This window comes from Lathyrus oleraceus, chromosome 6 (genome assembly GCF_024323335.1).
Source record: "Lathyrus oleraceus cultivar Zhongwan6 chromosome 6, CAAS_Psat_ZW6_1.0, whole genome shotgun sequence".
In the NCBI taxonomy this organism is placed as follows: domain Eukaryota; kingdom Viridiplantae; phylum Streptophyta; class Magnoliopsida; order Fabales; family Fabaceae; genus Lathyrus; species Lathyrus oleraceus.
The window spans coordinates 368,805,978-368,827,811 of NC_066584.1; the positions used below are offsets into that span (position 1 = coordinate 368,805,978).

Below are 21,834 nucleotides of genomic sequence, written 5' to 3' on the forward strand. Positions count from 1 at the left end.
GAAAAGTCAAAATATGCCATTTTGATTGGTGAAGTTTTGGCTCATGAAATTTATATTTTTGGAAAGAGGGGATCAAATGTGACTTGTAGGAAAAAACCCACCAAAATTGGCCAAATGGTTTGAGAGATATGGCCCTTTGAAGTTCAAGAATTTCTGAAATCGATTCGATCATAACTTGCCAACCACACATGGGAATTGAGAGTTCTAGGACTTTTTGGAAATGGGAGAACAAGATCTTCAACTTTCATGTTGGGCAAAAATTCATTTGAGGCTTGTATCATGATGTAAGTTTGAGGATCAAGACTTTCCATTTTTGGTAAGTTTCAGTTACAGGCCCAGTTTCCATTTTTGGAAATTTTTGATCTGGCTTCAAATTCCTCCATGATGGTGTTTGGCATGATATATGATGACTATTTGACCATGAATGAGCTCTCACAAACCAATTCCAATCATCAAATCACTGATTAAATGGACAGTTGACCAACAGTTGACTTTTAGGGTTTCTGACTGATTGTGCACTGACTGATGACTTCCAAACCCTAATTCCTTGAGACCTTGACTTCAAATGATGTCCCAAGACATATGAACTCTTGATTAATGAGCATGGTGCCCAAATTCCACAAGAATGGCCACCATCCACTGCTTTGACTGACTGTTGACTTTCTTTGACTTTTGACTGTCTGTGTATGAACTGATGACCTCTGAGCCTTCAACCCTTGACTTGAACACTTCAAATGGACCTCCAAGTCATGTGAACTTGTTGGACAAACCCTAGGGCCTTGGCTCCTTGGGAAATGCACTTGCTTGCTTGGTTGACTGATCTCCTGATCAGTTTGACCTAATTCCTTGATTGGCTTGCACTTGAGGCAAAAGAGGCAATGCAATGCTATGCAATGGACCATGATATGCTATGACCTAATATGAAAATGTATGTACAATGATAGGTGCAAATTTGAGGTGCTACAAGGTTTAACGCGGATCACTAATGGCAGTGTCTTGATCGTTGATAGTCACTAAATGGATAACAAAGATTTGTTTAAGGCCGGTGAATAAACTCAATAAATACGCGTATATTTTCCCATGATCCTGGGTGACTTTTCACCGTGGTTTGAAGTTCCTACCATGATAAAAAAAAATGGCTTAAAAATAAATATAAATAAAAATGTAGGTGCTAAGATTCAAACTTATGACCATACGTCACTTTTCACCATAATTGGAAGTTTCACCCATGGTAAAAATTGGCTTAAAATAAAATAAAAAGATAAAATTGTAGGTTATAGTATTTGAGCTCATGACCATGCACTACTTTTTACCACAGTTATAAGTTCCAACCGTGGTAAAAATGGCTTAAAATAAATAAACAAATAAAATTCTAGGTGTTAAGATTCGAACTCATGATCAGACGTCACTTTTCACCATGGTTGGAAGTTCCAACTGTGGTGAAAAGTGGCTTAAAAATGAGAATAAAAGGAAGGGGCCAAAGTGAATTGATTCTACCACATTGGATATTTTGGCCGAGATGAAATGGCGTTACGAAAGGTACTTTTTATAGTGGTGTAACCTCATAGTTCTTAGTGACAGTTCTGAGTTCATGGATGCTTCTATTGAAAGTGGTAGTGGACCCGTGAATCTCCATTTTAGTGGACTTTCAGATAACTCTATAAAAGCAGTTAGATGGTTAAAATTGGATCTTCCCATTATCGAAGAAGTCGGTCATGTTCCCTTTCTTATATGTTGTTTGTAGTAGATCTTGGGCCTCTTGAAGCGTATTGGGGTAAGTTGAAGACTCGCTCTTACATTAGGGATTTTAGCTCTTTTCATGGTCATGAACCCATTGATAAGGAAGTTAGGGAGCATCTTAATTTCTGAGGTCATTCCAAAACTTATGCCAAACATTTTATGTGTGTTAATAGTGGAGCAAAGATGGTTCAAAAGGACCAACAAGGCTTTGACTTTTTTGCCGACGTTGCTCATTATTTTTTGGTGGATGTGGAATCAATGGTTTATGTAAGACCATAAATTTGACCCTAAGATCCCTCATGATATCTCATCATCTGCATTGGTTTTGGGATCACACCTTGGCATCCTCCTTATCCCTCATTCATTGGGTTTGCATTGGGAGAGATCATCAAGCACATTTTATTGTATCATACTTTATTTTCTTTTGTTTACTAACCAAAACACCAAAAATATGTCTATGTATAACTTTGTTTCATTTGTAGGTATTATGTGTATCCACCTATGCCCTATCAAGCTCACAACTAGGGTTTGAGACCCTCATAGCAAGAAATCAACCGGGGAATGGTTCACCTTTGGTTATAAACATCATATATGAATCCCCATATTCTTCATTTATCATTTTGATCACAAGTTCATCAAGCGTTTGAAGCTTGTTTTCCTTGGAAACCCTAATTCATTTAGGTGTCTTATGTGACTTCCTCAGCAAGTTTCTTTAATAATTGGTAAAGTATATCTAGGTATACTTCATTATATATGATCCTCCATGAGCCCCAAAGATCAAGAGAATTTCAAGTTTGCAAGTTGGTTCAAAGAGGTTGATAAGAGAAAGTGAACTGGTCAAAACTGGGGTTCCCTAGACCCTGTCTCCTACAATTTTTGTCATATGAAAATGATTCCAAGATCAAATTTACTCTTTATAACATTACAAACAACTTTCATGTTGGCATAAAGATCTAGTTTTGCTTGGAAAGTTATTTTTTATGGTGAAATATTATAGGTCATTTTATATGTGCCCTAGTTAGGAGGTCAACTTCCAAGGACCATACCTTTCTCAATTTATATGATATGAAGGTCATCTAAGTTTCATGATAAATTTCAAGATGTTTTATCTAACTTTTATTCTTTGAGAAATGTCAAATTCAACTTGCAAGGGCATGTTCCAAGAGGAAACATTATAGGTCACTTTGGGCCATCACCATTGAACAAGTAATTTTCCTCAACTTTAAAATGCATAACTCCCTCATGCCAAATCCAAATGATGTCAAATTTGTGACCAAATTTAATAGGAATGAAAGATATATAACTTTTGTGAAGAAACCATTTTTATTGGAGCTCATAGAAAAAAGTTATTCAAGGTGGAAGAAGTGGTCATTTGACTTTGTACTTAGAAAATTTTCAACTATGTTTGATTCCTCCAACTTCCACCTTAAAATTCATCATGATACAAGCTCCAGATGGAAAAGTGTTCAACATAAAAGTTGTTCCTCTTGATGTCACCTTTCCAAAAAAATCCAAGACCATGGCATTTGGAGCATTTTACAAGGACTTGCGCATGGTTACTATTCATGGTTCCATTTGGATGATTTTCATGACCAATCTTCAATTATAATTGCATGGCCTCATGTTAAGCTTTCAGAATCATTCATGCACAATTGTGGACTTTTTTCAATCATTTCATGGGCCTATCACACACAAATGCAAGCATGCACTAACATTTCTATTTTTAACCAATTTTGGAAAGTGTGTGAAAAGCAATGCAAAACCCTATAAATACATTGCCCTTGTGATCAGAATGGAGACCCTTGGCCCAAGCTTTGAACTGCAATCACCCTGATCGGTCACCATTTTCACTATCTTTTCGTTGCTTATCCGATAAGAAACCAAGGAATTTGAGACACTGTGTACGCATTAGGGTACCTTTAAAGTTAATTTTCATTCCCATAAGTTATTTAAGAAATTTTATTAATTGCCAGTTTTATTTTGTGTTTTCGTGATTTTACGCTTTGGTTGTGAATATATGTTGTGGAATGCAAATATAGAAATGTGAATTGTTGCACGTGCTTGCTAATGAATTAATGAGATGAGTAGTTCGGAGTGAGAACTATTGGTGATGCATTGAATGCATGATTGTTTACAACCAGTAGTAAGGTTGTATTCATTGTTATGTTGTTGTTATTACATGTTTGTTTGTAGTCAGATGTGGAGTTGTATTCATTATTATGTTTTTGTCATTGCATTGTCATATATCATGCATCATATGTTATTGTTGTGAAAGAGGTGAGTCATGAGTTCAAATGTTGGGACTAGTGACTTGTCCAAAGCTTAGATGTTAGGGCTTAGAGCTCAATGTTGGGGCTTGTGGTTCAGATGTTGGGACCTGGTTCATATGAAGAACCATTTATTGAGTCAGTACTACATACATGAGTTGAGTCGATGTTGCATTACATTACATAAATGTTGTGTATATGAGATGCTTGAGCATTATTAAATAATCTTGTATGGATTTATGTGATTTTGAATGTGATGAATAACATTGTGATTGACGATTGATTATGATGTGGATGAAATATGAGTATATGATATTGTGGTACATGTTTGATATGTATATAATTGTGACGTGTGAATCTACCTTGATTGTTTCATGCACCGATTACTATTTGAATATATTCTTACCCTCTTTTGTGTTATTGTGGTTGTGCTTCTCTAGAGTACATACAATCAGGTACCTCGTTAGGAGTTTGATGTTGAGGATGGTATTGTGCCTATTTAGTTGCTTGTCGATCGAGTCTTATAGTTGGAGTCACTCTGATATATAACTAGAGGAGAACAAAATGTTCTTTGATTCTGATCATGTTGCATATATTTTCATTTATTTTGATGTTGAACCACTTTTTAAACTAATAATATTGATTTAGGCTTTTAATGCCAAGTAATTTATAATTTTGCTGCTTATCAAATGATTTAATTTTTAATTATGTGGTTCATGTATGTTTTGTTGATGATTGAGTAGAATCCTACTTGTTGGATTTATTTATTATACATGTTTTATTTAATTATTTGTCGAGTCAGGAAGTAGGGTGTTACATAGTAGTATTAGAGCAGGTCGGTCTTGAAGCTAGCGGAAATATACCCGAATGTATCTCATGCTCGAACATATAACAGAGTCGCCATCAAACTTTATTTATTCCCAAAGGAAAGGGAAAACATCTATAAAACCTGGGGAAAGAAATATGTTGGATAAGGAAGTCGGTTATGCAAGGAGAAGGTATTAGCACCCCAAACATCCATGGTACACCACGAGAACCGTTTTGATTGTTCTCGCTCGAATGGGTGTGATATCTAAAGATTACTCACAAAAGAATGGGGGAAGGAAAGGAAATAGATAAAGTGCTCGGTGAGGATTAGGGCCCTCATGCCTACGTATCCTCATAGTGCAATGAGGAATTCAAAGCTCCGTAGTTCAAAGAACTAAAGGTGATAGGTGAAAATAAGTTGTGATCAAAGTATGGTTTAAACCAAAGGATTATGTTTTGAGCTCCAACAAGGGTGAAAACATGAACCCAAGAGTAAGGTGGCTCTTACCAGTATGTGGGCTAGCATGGCTGCCACTATAGGGTAATGTCGAAAAGACGAAGAAATAGGTGTTTGGGCACAATCCCAAACATATCTTGGTTCACAGGGGGACGCAAGAAGGAGTACCAAAAGGTAGTGTATTTGGCTTAAAAATAAATGGTATATCACATGGAGTGAATGAAGGTAGAATATGGATAGTGAAAGATATGAATGGTGCCCTAAGGCGGGAGGAGGAATAAATTAGAAGTATGCTCGTTAAGGATTTGCATCCTCGTGGCTACATATTCTCATTATGCGATGAGAAAATTAGAGCAATCATAGTTCGTGGAACCCCGAGAATAGAGATAGAGATAAGAGCGATGAAAAGTATAACTTGTACCAATATAATGGTATTAAAAGGTATTTGTCCAAGCAAAGGGGACTCACAAGACAAAACCAATTTCAGAGGTTAACTGCCATGAAACAAGGGGAGAGATATTTGTCGAAGCAACAAGGACTCATAAGGCAAACACCACTTCAAGGAATGATTGCAGTATTGTATAGTAAAAGGAATAATGTATCACTTATTGGGGAACAAACAATTCAAGATCAAAGAAGGACAATATCTTGGATCCAAGAAGAGTTAGACTTTGAATCTAAGAGTAAGGTATGCGTTTACCAGTATGTGGGCTAGCATGGCTTCCGCTATAGGGTAAAGCCGAAAACAAAGACCGAATTAAATATTTGGGTGCCAACAAAACAACACTCGATTGATGAGGTGGATTGCCGCTAAATTGTCCTAAAAGGATGTACGAGGAGTCCAAGGAGAAATATAGTTGATCTCAAAAAGATGGTATGATTGAATGAATGGGGAATGATTGATTGATAAATAGGTTAGCTCGCGAAGAAACTGCGTTCTCCTGCCTATGTATCCTTATAGTGCAATAAGGAAATCAAAGTTTTCGTAGTTCAGCCTACTAAGGCTGAAAACAAGATGATGGAGGTAAAATAAGTAGAATTGATTGGTTGAAAGAGGGAATGGAATAAGCTTGATATTTACTTAATAAGAATCACACTAAAGTCTATGAGTAAATAAGGATACGATAAGCAATGGGCTAAACGTCCCGCACCCAAAGATATCTAGAATGATTGTAAGAAAGCTCCAGTCTCATTCCTTATTCACTACTTAAGGCTCGTGACATGTAATTCTCATATTAACTTTCAAGTTGAGAGAAGAGTCCTTGTTGTTGTTTATGATGATGATGAAGACCTTATCAATCGTTTGGTTCAAACTATACTAAAGTCTATGAATGAAGGTGAATGCAATGAGCAACTAGGTCATTTGTCTTGTACCCAAGGATATTCATAATGGGGGTAGGAATTCTCCAGTCCCATTCCTTCTCCATTGCTTAAGGGTTATGTCGTATAACTTGAATCATGATTGATAAGTTGTTGATGTAGTCCTTGCTTATTGCTCTGCTTTATTGAGAGAGAAACTCGTCAATCGTATGCTTAGAATTGTGCTAAAGTCTATGAATAGAGGTGAATACAATGAGCGTTGGGTCATTCGTAACATACCCAAAGATATTCAGAATGGGGGTAGGAATTCTCTAGTCTCATTCCTTCTCAATTACTTAAGGCTCATGTCGTGCAATTTGCATCATAATCGATGAATGTTGAAGTTGGATTTCCTTGCAGCTTCCCATGATGAAGGTTGCCTCTGAATGATGAAGAGGCTTGTCAATCAAGTTAAATCAAGTTATGTTAAAGCCTATGAATAGAGATGAATACATTGGGCAATTGGGTCATTCATCCTGTACCCAAAGATATTCAGAATGAAGGTAGGAATTCTCTAGCCCCATTCCTTCTCTATTACTTAAGAGTCATGACACACAACTTGCCTCATGATCAACAAATGTTGAATTTGACGTTTGTAGTGCTTGAATAATAATCATGTCTTGTACTGATTTGAATAGCTTGAACTCTTGATCTTGATACTTGAATCTTGATTGAAGTTGGAGATCCAGTATCCAGCACAACTTGATCACAAAGACTTGCTTTATCAAGTGATCAAGGGTCTTTTGATCACTTGACTAAGCTTGGGGAAATAAGCATAATCAAAGGATTTAATCGATCAAAGCGTACTTTGATCAACTTAATCAGTGGGAAATTTTAATTGAAAGAGAATACAACTACCTAAAGGGTTAATATTTATTTGAAATTATTTTCACAATGCCTAAAACTATGAAAACATGCAAAGTTGAACTATTTCTAAGCCTATGGGCAAAACAGTCATTTCATAATCATGAATATTATTAATTAAATTTCTACTCATGCAAATCCTAATTTCTCAATTAAATTCTAAACTAGATCTATTCATTCTAGAATCTTAATTTGGTTAATTCTAATATCCCTAATTAATCCTAATTAACTAATCTAGTCTTAATATTTCTAAAAATCTATTTAAAGTAATCAAAACATTATTCTAAATTTAATTCTAATGTTTTCTAACTATCTATTTTCTAATCAAATTTTTAAGAAAGAACATGAGAGAACTAATCAATTCCAAATTTATAATTTCCTAATTAAATCTAATTGAGAATTAAGAACCTAATAAACCTAATCAACTTCTAATAATCCTAATTGAATTCCAATTTAACTAACTAAAAACTAGCAGAACAATTTTAAAAAACTGCAAATGGGCCTGATCAATAGGGGTGTAGGCCCGGTTAATGTGTGATGGATAGAAGTTGGGGGTGCAGGCCCGAATTCGGAGGGCACAGAGAGGAATCCACTTGGGCCTTAGAAAAGGCCCAACACTGGTCTAAGCCACGGAGCCAGGGGTGTGGATTTCCAGGTAGTGTGCATGAAGTAAGAAGCTTGGGCCAAAGGCCCAAATCCCAACAAACTGGAAATGAGGATGTGAGTCACCCAAGGTCACGTGCGCAAGAATGGTGAACACGTTAATCACGTTAGTAAAACATTTCAGATCAATTCAAATTTCCCTCCCTGAACTCAAGCCTCCACCGTCGCCCCGGAATCCGTTGCCGGCGGTGGCGGAGCCTGAACTACCAAATCCAGATACCAAACTTCTCATACGTACGCCCTGAATTCGAATCCTTGCTCAAATTCCCCATACTCATCATTAATTAATCGAATCAGAGCAACTTCTCCATGAACCATAGGCAGTAAGACTTAAATTAAAGTCTCCTTACCTAGAATCGAAGCCCTAGGGATTGGGGCTCTGATTCCAATCACCTCCAGCTATGTTACAGTAACCAGTTCAATATGAAACAATGAATAAACCAACCTACTCGCCGGAGACGACGAAGAGAGAAGCAATCCCGGTGAGTTCTTGCTCTGACTCTTTTCTTTCTTATGGATGCAAATAATTCTTCTTCTTCTCCTTCTGTAGTCTGTAGGTCGCGCTGAGGTGGTTTGTATGAGCAAAGAGTGAGGTGATGGAGGTTGAAGCTCAACTGATTAGAGCTTCTGATGCTGAAGCTCTAATAGTTATGGTGATGAGCGTGTGGTGATGTTGGAGAGGACACTGTAAAGGCTCAGTGTGAATCGGGTAGCCAAAAAATCAATCCCTCTGGATGAGGGTGAGGGGTAAATTATATAGAGACTAGGTTTGGAGTAGAGAGAGCTTAGAGATCAACTTTGGAGTTGGTTATTCTGGTTAGGAGTTAGGCTAGGGTGGGATGACTAGGATCAGAGTTAGTTAGTTTCCACTCACTGAGTTGAATCCCTAACTCAGTTAGTTAGTAACAACTGAACCAGTTAGTTGAACCATGATGAAATCCAATGGTTGTGAAGTGTAAGTTAGGTTACTCAACTTTGTGAAAGTTTGTTTTATTTTCTATATTATTGAAAGGATTAGTTAAAGGGAATTGTTAGTTATTGCTTGATTTGGCCAGGGTAAAGTTATTAGTTGTTAAATGATGAGTTGGAATGAGAAAAGAAATTCGAGTGAAAATGTGATTGAGATGGAAATGTGAACTATTGCCATTCAATTATTAGTTTGGTTAGGGTGGTTTTTCACTTGGAGGTTTTTGGAACTCAGTTCTTATGCCTGTTATGAGAGCTTGGTTTCGTTGTGAATTCATGTTATTCCCATTAAGTTCTAAGTTTATTGGTGATGTTAGGTGTGTTGTTGGACTTTCCTTTATAGATCCATTATCAATTTCATGAGCTGAAGATGGATTCACTGACGGCTTCGACGGTGAAGTGTGCTTCTGCAATATTGAAGACAAAACAGCTGGACTTCTTGGTGGTGATGATGCAAGGCAAAATGGTAACAGTGCCACTACTTGCAAGTCTGTCATGGTGCATGGTCTATCCATGATGCTGCCGTGTATTTTGAGGCCTACAGGGCAATGATGTGTAGTTTTTTGTACTGAAGAAAATGCTATCCATAATGAAGGTATATGTTGCTGCTACATGATGATGAACTGAGCACATACCAACCATTTCCCTGTTGCTGTTTTGTAGGTCTGCTGCAGAATTTTGGACAGACATGTGGCATTGTATCATGATGATATGTTGCAGACAGTATCATGGATGGTACAATGTTGTATGTAGACTGATGTAACCTTCAATTGGCATTATGAGATGTTGTTGCAAGGCAAGGTTGGAGTAGAGATTACTCATATTATGGTGAGTTCAAAGCCAAAGTTTAGGTGCATTGTTTTTGTCGAGTTGGCTATGCATTATTTGTGGAATGTAATGTCTAGCTAGCTTGTTGGGGTATTGTGTTCGTGTCATGAATGTTGTGTGATTTATTGGTTTATTATTTGCCTTGATCATGTTTGGATGGCCTGCTTGATGACTTGTTATGATTAGTGTCGTGATACCCTGAATAGAGCAGCATTGCATTGCTCACTTGTTGCTTGGATTACTGTTATGGTTTATGGAGTGCATCTTGTTTGCAAGGTTAATGTTAGCTTTAGATTCCAACAGGTAATGAATTGATTATTAGCATTAGTGGCCAATGTCTCGTGCACTTAGCAGGTTATAATTTTAATGATATGTGCATAACAATGCAATTGTTATGCTAATGTGAAGGTTCATCTGGAGTAGTGGATGTTGCAGACTGTGGTAGATGAAAGGCTTTGGATTGATTAGCAAGTTCAGGTCTACAGATTCTGTTTGGAAATTATAGGTAGCTTGCCAGACCGGTTTTGGTTAGTAAATGGCTTGTTGAGCATGGCCATGGTTAGGATTAGTAACTCTGAGTTTGGTAGGCTTGAATTGGTGATTGTTATGGGAGATGTTCAATTCAGTTTAGTTACTCAATTTTTGTTAGATTGGAAAGTTAATTAGTTAAATGATGAGGTTAACTATGGTGAATTGTTAAAATGGGTGTTGCTATGCTAGTTAATGCTTTGCTTGATCTCATACTTGAATGAACCATGGCTTGATTTTGGTATGCTAAGTCTTCTGATTTGGTTGGTGTTATGATAGATGGTACAAGGGGTGTTGATGCAGAGATGTATTGGATGTGATGCAGAATCTTGAATGACCTGCTACACCAGGCCTGAGGTATGCATTGGTCTATGATTTCTTCCATGATTGCTTGCATGTTATCATGGATTGTTGTTCTGATGCATTGTGTTATGATATGTCCATGCTTGATTTATTAATCGATGCATATTGGTGCTACTGTTATGAACATGGTTGTTTATGAATGCTACATTTGGCGTGGATGTGATGAATGATGTCGCTGTAATAAGCACTAGACCACAAGCTGCTGGAATTGTATTGGGTGATTTTTGATGTTATGGTTGTCTTGGAATAACTTGTATGGTTTTGGCAATGGTAAATGTGTTTGATGTCATGCTTTAAATGTGGCCATTTGAATGCTTGAAATTGTTTTGAAATGCTATGAATGGTCATGTGGTCATGTATGATTCATGTTAATATGTTGTAATGGTTACTTATGAAGCCAAGGCAACGCAAGGCATGGCAAAGTTTTAAAGCATAACCGTAAAACCGACTTTGGCACAAAATGAAGTTTCTTACATATGAAGCAAGTTAATGATGGAACCACATGTAATAATGGAGATGCAATGTACATTAGGGTTTTAGGGGATAAAAAGTAGGCTAGTTGACTTTGGTCAACTGGTTGACCAAAAAGTCAACACTTGGCCAAAAGTCAACTTATGCAAATATGTAATTTTCTTTGTAATTTTTCCAATGGAAACATGTATGGACAATGTAATCAATGAATTTTATGAATGAAATGCCTCGGTGAAAAACGTTCTGAATGAAACAATGAATTTTATTTGAATTTAAATGGTCATTTTTTTCCAAGTTCAATGTGAAATCAACTTGAAACAAATGCTTTCAATGCACTCTAGAACATGTTTGAATGAATGAATGAAATGGAATTAATGGGTCATGGAATGATTTGATCAAATGGACAATTAACTTGTATCAATGAGACTATAAATCAAAGCATGAACGAATCTTGACATTTTAATAGAACCTCGAAAGTAATGGATGAAGTGGGAATGAAATAAGACTCTGATCAAATGGATCATGAGACCATGAGGTCAATGAAACATGAATGCAAACATGACTTGAATCAATCACATAACACCATGCATTAGGATTTACTAGGTCAAAGTTCAAAGTTATGTATTAACCAAGAATCTTGAGCCAGGTGAAAAGCCAACTCAATTGGTGTATTAATGCTATGAACTAGGGTTTCCACTACCTCAATGTAAACCATATGGTTCATAAACCTTAAAGCCAGGGACTAGGGTTTTGATGAATCGTATATTAGAAAGCCAAACCAGCAAATCACCTGAATACCAACTATCCCTGATTTGAGTGTCAAACAAAGCCCAAAGCTCCACAGGCAACACCTCAAACCATGGACCCACAATTAGGGTTCAGAAGTCAGGTTAATTACACAGAAGGTCAAACACAAGGTTCCATAGGAGCAAAGTCAAGAATTAGGGTTGGGATGTACAAATGAATATCAAGATGTAGGCCACTAGAGTCAAGGTCCCAAAGAATCCAGAAATTAGGGTTTCTCTCCACATGATGAGCAATACTATAATCCTCAAGCCAAAATCCTGATTTTCATTAGCCATAAGCCCTGAATCTATGATGCATGTTAGAAAGTGTTAATCATGAATGAACGATGCACATGAATGAAATATGAATGAGTCTCAAGCCATAAGTCATATGAAAAGCAAAAAGGGAGGGAAAATTTTGGGGTACAACAAGTCCATCTGGCCAGGTTTGTCATGTCGTTTGTTCCCTTGTATGTGACATATGTATGAACAATGTATATGCATGTTCCTTATAATAGTTGTAGGGTCAAAAAAATCAGGCAGAGTAATGGTAGGAAGAAATGATCGTGCAATTTCTGATGCTTTGGAGGCGATGACTCAGGCGCTGTAGGGTCAGCAGAATCAGGAAGGCGATGCATTTTATGGATTGAGAAGTTTCATGAAACAACCTGCCGACCTTCAAGGGTATATATGATCCAGAGGGTGCTCAGGCATGGCTCAGAGAAATTGAGAAGATTTTTTGAATGATGGCTTGCCCTGAAGTTTATAAAGTGCAACTCAATACTCATATGTTGTCAGAGGAAGCCAAAGAATGGTGGGGTAATGCGCGACAAAGTCTGGAGGTTGTAGGTAATGATATTAATTGGGTTGTTTTCAGAGTTCATTTTCTACAAAAGTAATTTCCTGAGGATGTGTGCATCAACAAAGAGATCGAGTTCTTTGAGCTGAAACAAGGAAATTCGACAATTGCAGAGTATGCTGCTAAGTTTGAAGAACTAGTGAAGTTTTGTCCATATTATAATAGTGCAACTGCTGAGGAATCAAAGTGTATCAGCTCGAGAGAGAATTGCATCCCGAGATCAAGCAAGGTATTGGTTATCAAGAGATATGCCAGTTTTCTGTGCTGATAAATAAGTGAAAATATATAATAAGGACAACAGGGCCCGATTGCTCACTATAAGAGTCCTAGTGGGAAGAAATGGAAGGATCAAAGTCACGGGAAACCATATAATGCTCCAGCTGACAAAGGGATATATGAGGTTGATCATAAGGCTATAGGTGGGAAAAAGTGAAGTGGGGGAGGGACTCCTACTTCGATAAGATGTTTCGAATGTGGTGAGTTTGGACATTGTATTTCTGAGTGTAAGAGCACGATTGTGAATTGCTTCAAGTGTGGGAAACCAGGTCATCGAGTTGCTGAATGTAGGAGTAAGGTCACATTAGTACTCAGTGTGAGAAACCAAAGAAGGCTCAGTCTGGAGGGAAAGTTTTTGCGTTGTCTAAAGCATAGACTATTGCATATGATAACTTGATTCAAGGTGCATGCTTTATTAATGGTATTCCTTTGATTACTATTATTGATACAAGTGCAATGTATTCGTTTATATATGTTGAGTGTGTGTCAAGATTGAATCTGGAAGTGTTTGCTATGAGTTGTAGCATGGTCATTAATACCCTAGCTAATAATCAGTGACTACTTTGTTGGTGTGTTTTAATTGTTCGTTGACAATTTTTGGTAGAGATTTTGGGATTGACTTGATTTGTTTGCCTTTAAGCCAACTTGACGTTATTTTGGGAATGAATTGGTTGGAGTTCAACCATGTGTTTATCAATTGTTTTGATAAATTAGTGAAGTTTCTTAAATCCGAAGAGAGTATGGAGTAGAGTTTCATGATCGCGAGACAAGTAAGGATGTCCTTGAGAGAGAGAGAGAGAGAGTGCTTAAGTGTTTATTGTGTTCGTGTCCTCGAGAGGGGGAAGTGAGAGAATGAATATGGATCTACCCATTGTATGTGAGTTTCCTGAAGTGTTCCCAGATGACATTAGTGATTTACCGTCGAAGCGTGAAGTTGAGTTTGTTATAGACTTAGTACCTGATACTAGTCTTGTGTCGATGACTCGATATAAGATGTATGCTTCAGAGCTGAGTGAGATGAAGAAATAATTAGAGGATTTGTGATGACTTCTCAGCAAGTGTGTCGATAATGTCGCAATAATAAAATAAGACCGAATCCACAAGGATTTCTATTTAACAAGACAAATTTATGCAATATGTGTAAAATAGTATATTGGGGGAGTTTCGAGTTTGAATTCAAAAAGAAAATAAAGTTGTTTGAAAATAAGAAGAAAACATTCAGGTTGTGTGTCATACGGTGAACTGACTTTGTGTGTTTTTGCTTTGGAAAGCAAATGTCGCGGATAGCAAGAGTCGCCACCGACTTTTCTTTTATCCAAGAAGGAAAGGTGGAAAAGAACAGGAAAGACCTTAATTAGATTTTGGGTTCGGGAGGTACATTATACAAAGGGAAGGTGTTAGCACCCTTTGTATCCATGGTTATCCATGGGCTCTTAATTTCTTGATCACTTATGTTATTTTTCTTGTCCGAAAAAGTGTTTGTGAACTGTTTAGAAAATGTTTTAAAAAAAAAGAGTTTAACTTTGTAATGATTCTTGTACGAATGTATACAAAGTGTTTATCTCGTTTAATTTTGAAAGCGGTTTAGAAAAATATAACTTGGCAATGATTCTAGTACGAATGTATACCAAGTGGTGATTTTCTAATAGATGTTTTGAAAAGTGTGAGGTGTGAAAAGTATTTTAAAATTGTGAGTCAGCATTTAAGAGTTATACCTACCCAACGTCTTTATGGGATTTTCCTATCCTTATGAGGGTAAAACTGTCCTTACTATTGAGAAGCAAGTAGTTTTATCCTTTGGATGTAAAAGGGACATCGTAGGCTCATCGATTGGTCATTGAAGGCAACATTTGTAAGGATACCTTAGCATTCGAAGGGACGATCATCATTTAACCGTAGACTACAACGAAGGGTCATCGAGGGACAAAATCGTATATTCGCAGGCAACAGCTGAGGGACTATGATTTATCTTATAGGGACATGATGATTTAACCGAAGGGTCTTTGCTAAGTGTATCCCCACATTCGCGGGACATGACCGTAATACCGTAATACCGTAATACTGTAAGGCAACAAAGAGAGGTCCAAGATCACATATTCAAAGGCAATATGTTACAATCAATTAGGTAATTAGGATGAATCTCCACATTATAATCAATTAGATAATTAGGATGAATCTCCACATTAAAATCAATTAAGTAATTAGGATGAATCTCCACAAGGGTATCCCACAAATAAAGTGGAATACCTAGCAAGCTACCTTTTCCGGGAGTATGTGAACCCTTACAAAATTCAGCAAACAGGTCAGAATACCAAATCAGGGTGCAATCGAGAATCGCACCAAACAAAAGGAATCACAACAGTAATAATGTCAGGTAAACAATGCATGGTGATAATAAAACATGTCAGATGAGCAAAGATCGGAACAGGAAAATCAGCGACTGTCATGTTCGCTGCTGCCTCGCCTAGCAAAGGCCTAGCGAACGCTCGCTACATGTTCGCTTAGCGATGTGCTAGCGAACGGCTGCGGGTTTTGAATTTTAGAACAGTACGATTTCAGCAAGCTCCAAACCCTATGGCATCCGTTACAGAAATTACATGGTTAAACGTTCAAGATATCCAGGCATACTTAAGTCCACATGCAAAACCTCAAATATATTTATGAATTCAATTATGATATCACATGTGAATTAGGAACATAAAGCAGTAATAGTAATGCAAACCGGTTTGCAATTGAATTGCAACCTTGAATTGGCAGATCGCTCTTAGGGTTGATGTCAGATTGAGTTGGGCGGAGGTAACCTTTGTGCAAATGAGTTTCCTTCAGGGTTTCCTTTAGGGTTGCTCTGAATTCTCTGGGTTAGCCTCCAGGGTTTGCTGTCTGTGGGTGTTTTTGTTTCTCCCCTTTCCTCCTTCGTCCCCTCTTTCTGACTGAAGTTCTGGTATTTATAATGCTTTTTGTGTGACCTAATGGGCTCAGAATGAAGCCCAAAATTTCTGGTATCCGCAAGCTTCGCTAGGCGAGTGGTGTAGCGAAGGGTTCGCTAGGCGAAGGATTTTGCTCGCCTAGCGAACAAGCCATTTTAAGCCATTTTCTGGATTTGGGCCACCTGTGTGCTGGGTCTTTGTTCCTGTAAGACCAATGTCTTGAAAAATGAATTGGAGTGCCTTGAAAAATGTCTTGCAAGATTAACGGGAAAATTTTGGGGTATGACAGCTGCCCCTGTTCAATGTTCTTGAACCGAGAGAGTTAGAATGGTATGTACGCCATTCGTGGTCTGGAGGTGGAAGATTATTGAACACTTAGAATGCCCCAAAAATTTGCACTTGTTAATTAGTCTTGACGGAGATGGGCTTAAAGATGCCATCCAGGAAGTTTGATGATGAGAGCTTCAGAGGGCGTCGTACATCATACCTATTCGAAGACATGGGTGCCACACCAGGTCGTACGCTAGACCGTATGGTGAGCCATACATTAGGTGATATTAGGGTAAGCTGAACCTGATGAGATAAGGATCCGAATGGATCATACCCTGCTGGAGATAAAGGATCAGAATGGACCATTCGCTAGCTCGTATCTGAATAGCAGAATGAGTTGTCCATTAGGCGGGTGACTTCACTGGGGATGAAAGATCAGAATGGATCATACGCTAGATCGTATCTGAGTTGCAGAATAAGCCGTCCGTTAGGCCGTATCTGACGAAATAAGAATCGGACTGGATCGTACGCTAGACCGTATCCGAGTTGCAGAATTAGCCGTACGTTAGGCTGTATCTGACGAAGTAAGAATCAGAATGGATCGTACGCTAGATCGTATCTGAGTTGCAGAATGAGCCGTACGTTAGGCTGTATCTGACGAAGAAAGTAGTCGTGCGCTAGACTACACCTCGGAATGTACCGTACGCTAGGTAGTATTTGAGGATTTGAAGATCAGAATGGATCGTATGTTAGATCGTATCTGAGTTGCAGAATGAGCCGTACGTTAGGCTGTATCTGAAAAAGAAAGTAGTTGTACGCTAGACTACACCTCGGAATGTACCGTACGCTAGGTAGTATCTGAGGATTTGAAGATCCAAATGGGTCGTACGCTAGACCGTATTGGAGTTGCAGAATGAGCCGTACGTTAGGCTGTATCTGAAGAAGAAAGTAGTCGTACGCTAGACTACACCTCGGAATGTACCGTACGCTAGGTAGTATTTGAGGATTTGAAGATCCAACTGGGTCGTACGCTAGACCGTATTGGAATAATTGAAGGAATCATATGTTGAGCTGAATCAGAATGAACCGTACGTTAGGCTATATCTGATAACATTTGTATATGTTGTATTTGCAATAAATGTCTGGGATGGGCTTAAAGATGCCATCATTAGGAGGATATCAGAATGCTTGCCAGAATGAATATTCACATGGATTATATCTGAAAGATGTATCTGAATCTCGAATGTAACCGCTGAGGGTGTCTGTCTGAATGAACCTTTATTAACCTGAAAAATAAAGTTAGCTTTATGCCATGTCATGATGCATGAGATGTTTTATGCTTTCGAAAATAACTGCGAACATTGTATGCATGCATATGATGTGAAATGATGTAATGAATGAATTATGCGTCTGAAAATTTTGCCAGGGGAAAATAAACCCCAATATTCTGGTTGGAGATATTTGTATTGATGGCCCTTTCTTAGCTGGGGATACTTGATTTCGGTCTGATGATAGAAATATTCAACAGAGCCTGGCTCGGGATAGAAGAGATGACCAGTCTGTCTAGTGATGCCCATTTCTTCTGGGGAATAACTGGTTTTTGCTGGGGAGAGGATTTGTAACCGGACTCGTTGGAAAGCATGGTTAGACCTTATCCTCGACCCTAAATTCTTTTAGTGATTGTTGTTGCTATTTTATGCATGTATTTTCGGTAAACATCAATCATGTTCAAATGCATATATTAATTCAAACTAAATCAATGGACGTTTACGCAAACAAAACAGAGGAAGTAAAACAAAAGCATTTCTTTGGAAGTAAAATTGTATCGATTTTGAAATAGGGCCTATAAACAGGCAATTTGTGTACAGGGAGGCAGAAATCCTAGTAAGAGGAAATTGTCAAGAAAACAAAGAGAAAGCTATGCAGAAAAAGTCCCATCGATTTTAATTCCACTACTGTCATTATGTCTTCAAGCCTCTCATCTCCTGCTGTCGGATAGAAGTGATTGGCTTGTTCAGTCCCTTGAACTTGGGTGAAGCTGACTGCGAACGGGACATAGTCGTACGCTTTAATCCCTATTTTTTGCCTGGACCGCCTTTTCAGGTTTTCAGTCCACCAGGATACCCTTTTTTGCCCAAGCCGCCTTTTCAGGTTTTCGACTTGCCGGGTGTACATTTTTATATGTTTATCCCTAATTTTTGCCCGAACCCTTTTGGTTCGCCGGGATGCCCTTACTTTTTCCTAGATACGTCGACCTAGCGGGTCTCTTTTATGCGTAGTATTTTTTAACTACGTCCGCGTTCACGGGATGTGGGAAGTCTTCGCCATCCATTGTAGCAAGTATCATGGCTCCACCAGAGAATACCTTCTTAACTACAAATGGCCCTTCGTATGTGGGAGTCTATTTGCCTCTGGGATCACCTTGTGGTAGAATGATACGCTTGATCACCAAGTCGCCAATTTGATACACCTGTCTCTTGACCTTTTTGTTAAATGCCTGGGTCATGCGCTTCTGATATATCTGCCCATGACAGACAGCCGCAAGTCTCTTTTCATCAATCAAATTTATCTGATCGAGTCGAGTCTGAATCCATTCATCCTCGTCTAAATCTGCCTCTTTCATGATTCTTAGAGAGGGAATCTAAACTTCCACTGGTAAGACGGCTTCCATTCCGTAGACTAAAGAGAAAGGCGTTGCCCCTGTCGAAGTGCGCACTGAAGTGCGATAACCGTGAAGAGCAAATGGTAACATCTCATGCCAGTTTTTGTACGTTATTGTCATCTTTTGTATGATCTTTTTGATATTCTTATTAGCAGCCTCCACGGCGTCGTTCATCTTTGGCCGGTACGGAGAAGAGTTATGGTGTTTTATTTTGAACTGCGTGCAGAGTCCAGTAATCATCTTGTTGTTCAAATTGGTGCCATTGTCCGCGATAACTCTTTCAGGGATGCCATATCGACAAATAAGACTATTCTTGATGAACCGTGCCACCACATTCTTGGTGACAGAAGCAAATGAGGCTGCCTCTACCCACTTTGTAAAATAATCAATAGCAACAAGGATGAAACGATGTCCATTAGAAGCAGTAGGTTTAATCTCTCCGATCATATCAATGCCCCACATTGCAAAGGGCCAAGGAGCTGTCAACACGTTTAATGGAGCAGGAGGCACATGTACTTTATCCGCATAGATCTGGCACTTGTGACAAGTTCTGGAATGATGGTGGCAATCAGCTTCCATGGTAGACCAATAATACCCTGATCTCAGAATCTTCTTGGCCATTGTATGTCCACTAGAATGAGTCCCAAAAATACCGTCATGCATGTCTTCTATAATCTTTTCTGCTTCCTTTTTATCCATACAGCGAAGCAAAGTCGAATCATGATTACGTTTGTATAATACCTCATTACTCAAAAAGAATTTAGCGGAGAACTTCCTCAGAAATTTTCTGTCGTTGATGGATGCTCCTTCAGGGTATTCCTGAGTTTCTAAATATCTTTTTACTTCGTGAAACCAAGGTTTCTCTTCTACTTCATCAGCATTAAGTTCATAACAATATGCTGGTTCATCTAATCGTTCAATGGTGATCATGGGAGCTTCATCGTCCCATCTGACTCTGAACATAGATGACATGGTAGCCAATGCGTCTGCCAACTGATTCTCTTCTCGTGGAATATGTTCGAACGTAATCTCTTCAAAGTATGGGATTAATGTCATCATCCGCTCTCGATAAGGGATGAGATTCGGATGTTTAGTGTCCCATTCTCCTTTGATCTGACTGATTACTAATGCTGAGTCTCCGTACACACTCAAAAACTTGATTCTCAGGTCTATAGCAGCCTTGAGTCCCAAAATACATGCTTCATACTCAGCCATATTATTGGTACAATCAAAACATAGTCTAGAAGTGAAAGGCGTATGGCAACCCTTGGGGGAAATGATTACAACACCAACACCATTGCCCAATGCATTAGAAGATCCATCAAAAACCATAGTCCATCGGGATCCCAGTTCGGGTCCTTCATCCGGTCCAGGTTCTTCATAATCAGTAACAAGCATGACATACTCATCTGGGAACTCAAAATTCATAGATTGGTAATCATCAACTGCTTGATGAGCCAAATGATCGGCTAACACGCTTCCTTTGATTGCTTTCTGAGTAGTGTATTGGATATCATACTCTGTTAAAATCATCTGCCATCTTGCTATTCTTCCGGAGAGGGCAGGTTTCTCAAATATATATTTGATAGGATCCATCTTAGAAATCAATAAAATGGTATGATTCAACATATACTGTCTTAGTCGGCGAGCAGCCCAAGCCAAAGCACAGCAAGTTTTCTCGAGCAATGAGTATCTTGTTTCACAGTCAGTAAACTTTTTGCTAAGGTAGTATATGGCATGCTCTTTTCGACCAGACTCGTCATGTTGCCCCAACACGCACCCCATTGAATTTTCCAACACGGTCAAATACATGATTAGAGGTCTTCCTTCAACTGGTGGTATCAGAATTGGAGGTTCCTGGAGATACTTCTTGATTTTGTCAAAAGCTTCTTGACATTCATCATTCCATATCCTCTCTTGATTTTTCCTCAGTAATTTGAAGATGGGTTTGCAGGTAGCAGTCAAATGGGAGATAAATCGGGCAATATAATTCAGGCGTCCCAAGAAACCTCTGACTTCTTTATCTGTACGGGGAACTGACATTTCTTGAATAACTCTCACCTTAGCCGGGTCAACCTCAATTCCTTTACTACTGACAATAAAGCCCAAGAGTTTACCGGATCTTACTCCAAAGGTGCATTTGTTCGGGTTCAATCTTAGCTTGTATTTCTTCAACCTCTCAAACAGTTTGTATAAATGATCGAGATGTTCTTCTTCAATATGAGATCTGGCTATCATGTCATCCACATATACTTCTATTTCATGATGAATCATATCATGGAACAAAACCACCATAGCACGCTGGTATGTTGCCCCGACGTTCTTTAAACCGAATGACATTACTTTGTAACAGAAAGTGCCCCATTGCGTCACAAACGTAGTTTTCTCCATGTCTTCAGGTGCCATCTTAATCTGGTTATAACCCGAGAATCCATCCATGAAGGAGAATACCTTGTGTTGAGCGGTGTTGTCTACCAGAACATCAATGTGCGGGAGTGGAAAGTCATCTTTGGGACTCGCTTTATTCAGATCTCTGTAATCGACGCACATTCGCACTTTACCATCCTTCTTCGGTACCGGTACCACATTAGCAACCCATTGAGGATAAGAAGTAACGGCTAGGAAACCGGCGTTAAATTGTTTCATAACTTCGGCTTTGATTTTCTCGGACATTTCAGGACGCATGCGACGAACCTTTTGCTTAACAGGACGACAATCTTCCTTCATCGGCAAACGATGCAC

General features: G+C 38.5%; 1 long non-coding RNA gene across 5 annotated transcripts in view; it reads left to right on the top strand.

Moving 5' to 3' along the window:
* The first annotated feature begins 8,257 nt into the window (after positions 1-8,257).
* Positions 8,258-21,834, top strand: part of LOC127097241 (uncharacterized) — a 51,006-nt gene continuing 37,429 nt past the window's right edge. Inside the window, exons 1-5 of one of the 5 annotated variants that reach the window (XR_007792963.1) lie at positions 8,258-8,639; positions 9,467-9,718; positions 9,787-9,951; positions 10,759-10,836; positions 11,240-11,552. This is a non-coding gene — a long non-coding RNA (uncharacterized LOC127097241). Of the gene's footprint in view, positions 8,640-9,440; positions 9,952-10,758; positions 10,837-11,239; positions 11,553-21,834 lie in introns of those variants that run through there. The other 4 variants (XR_007792966.1, XR_007792962.1, XR_007792965.1 and 1 more) reach the window with 4 other exon arrangements.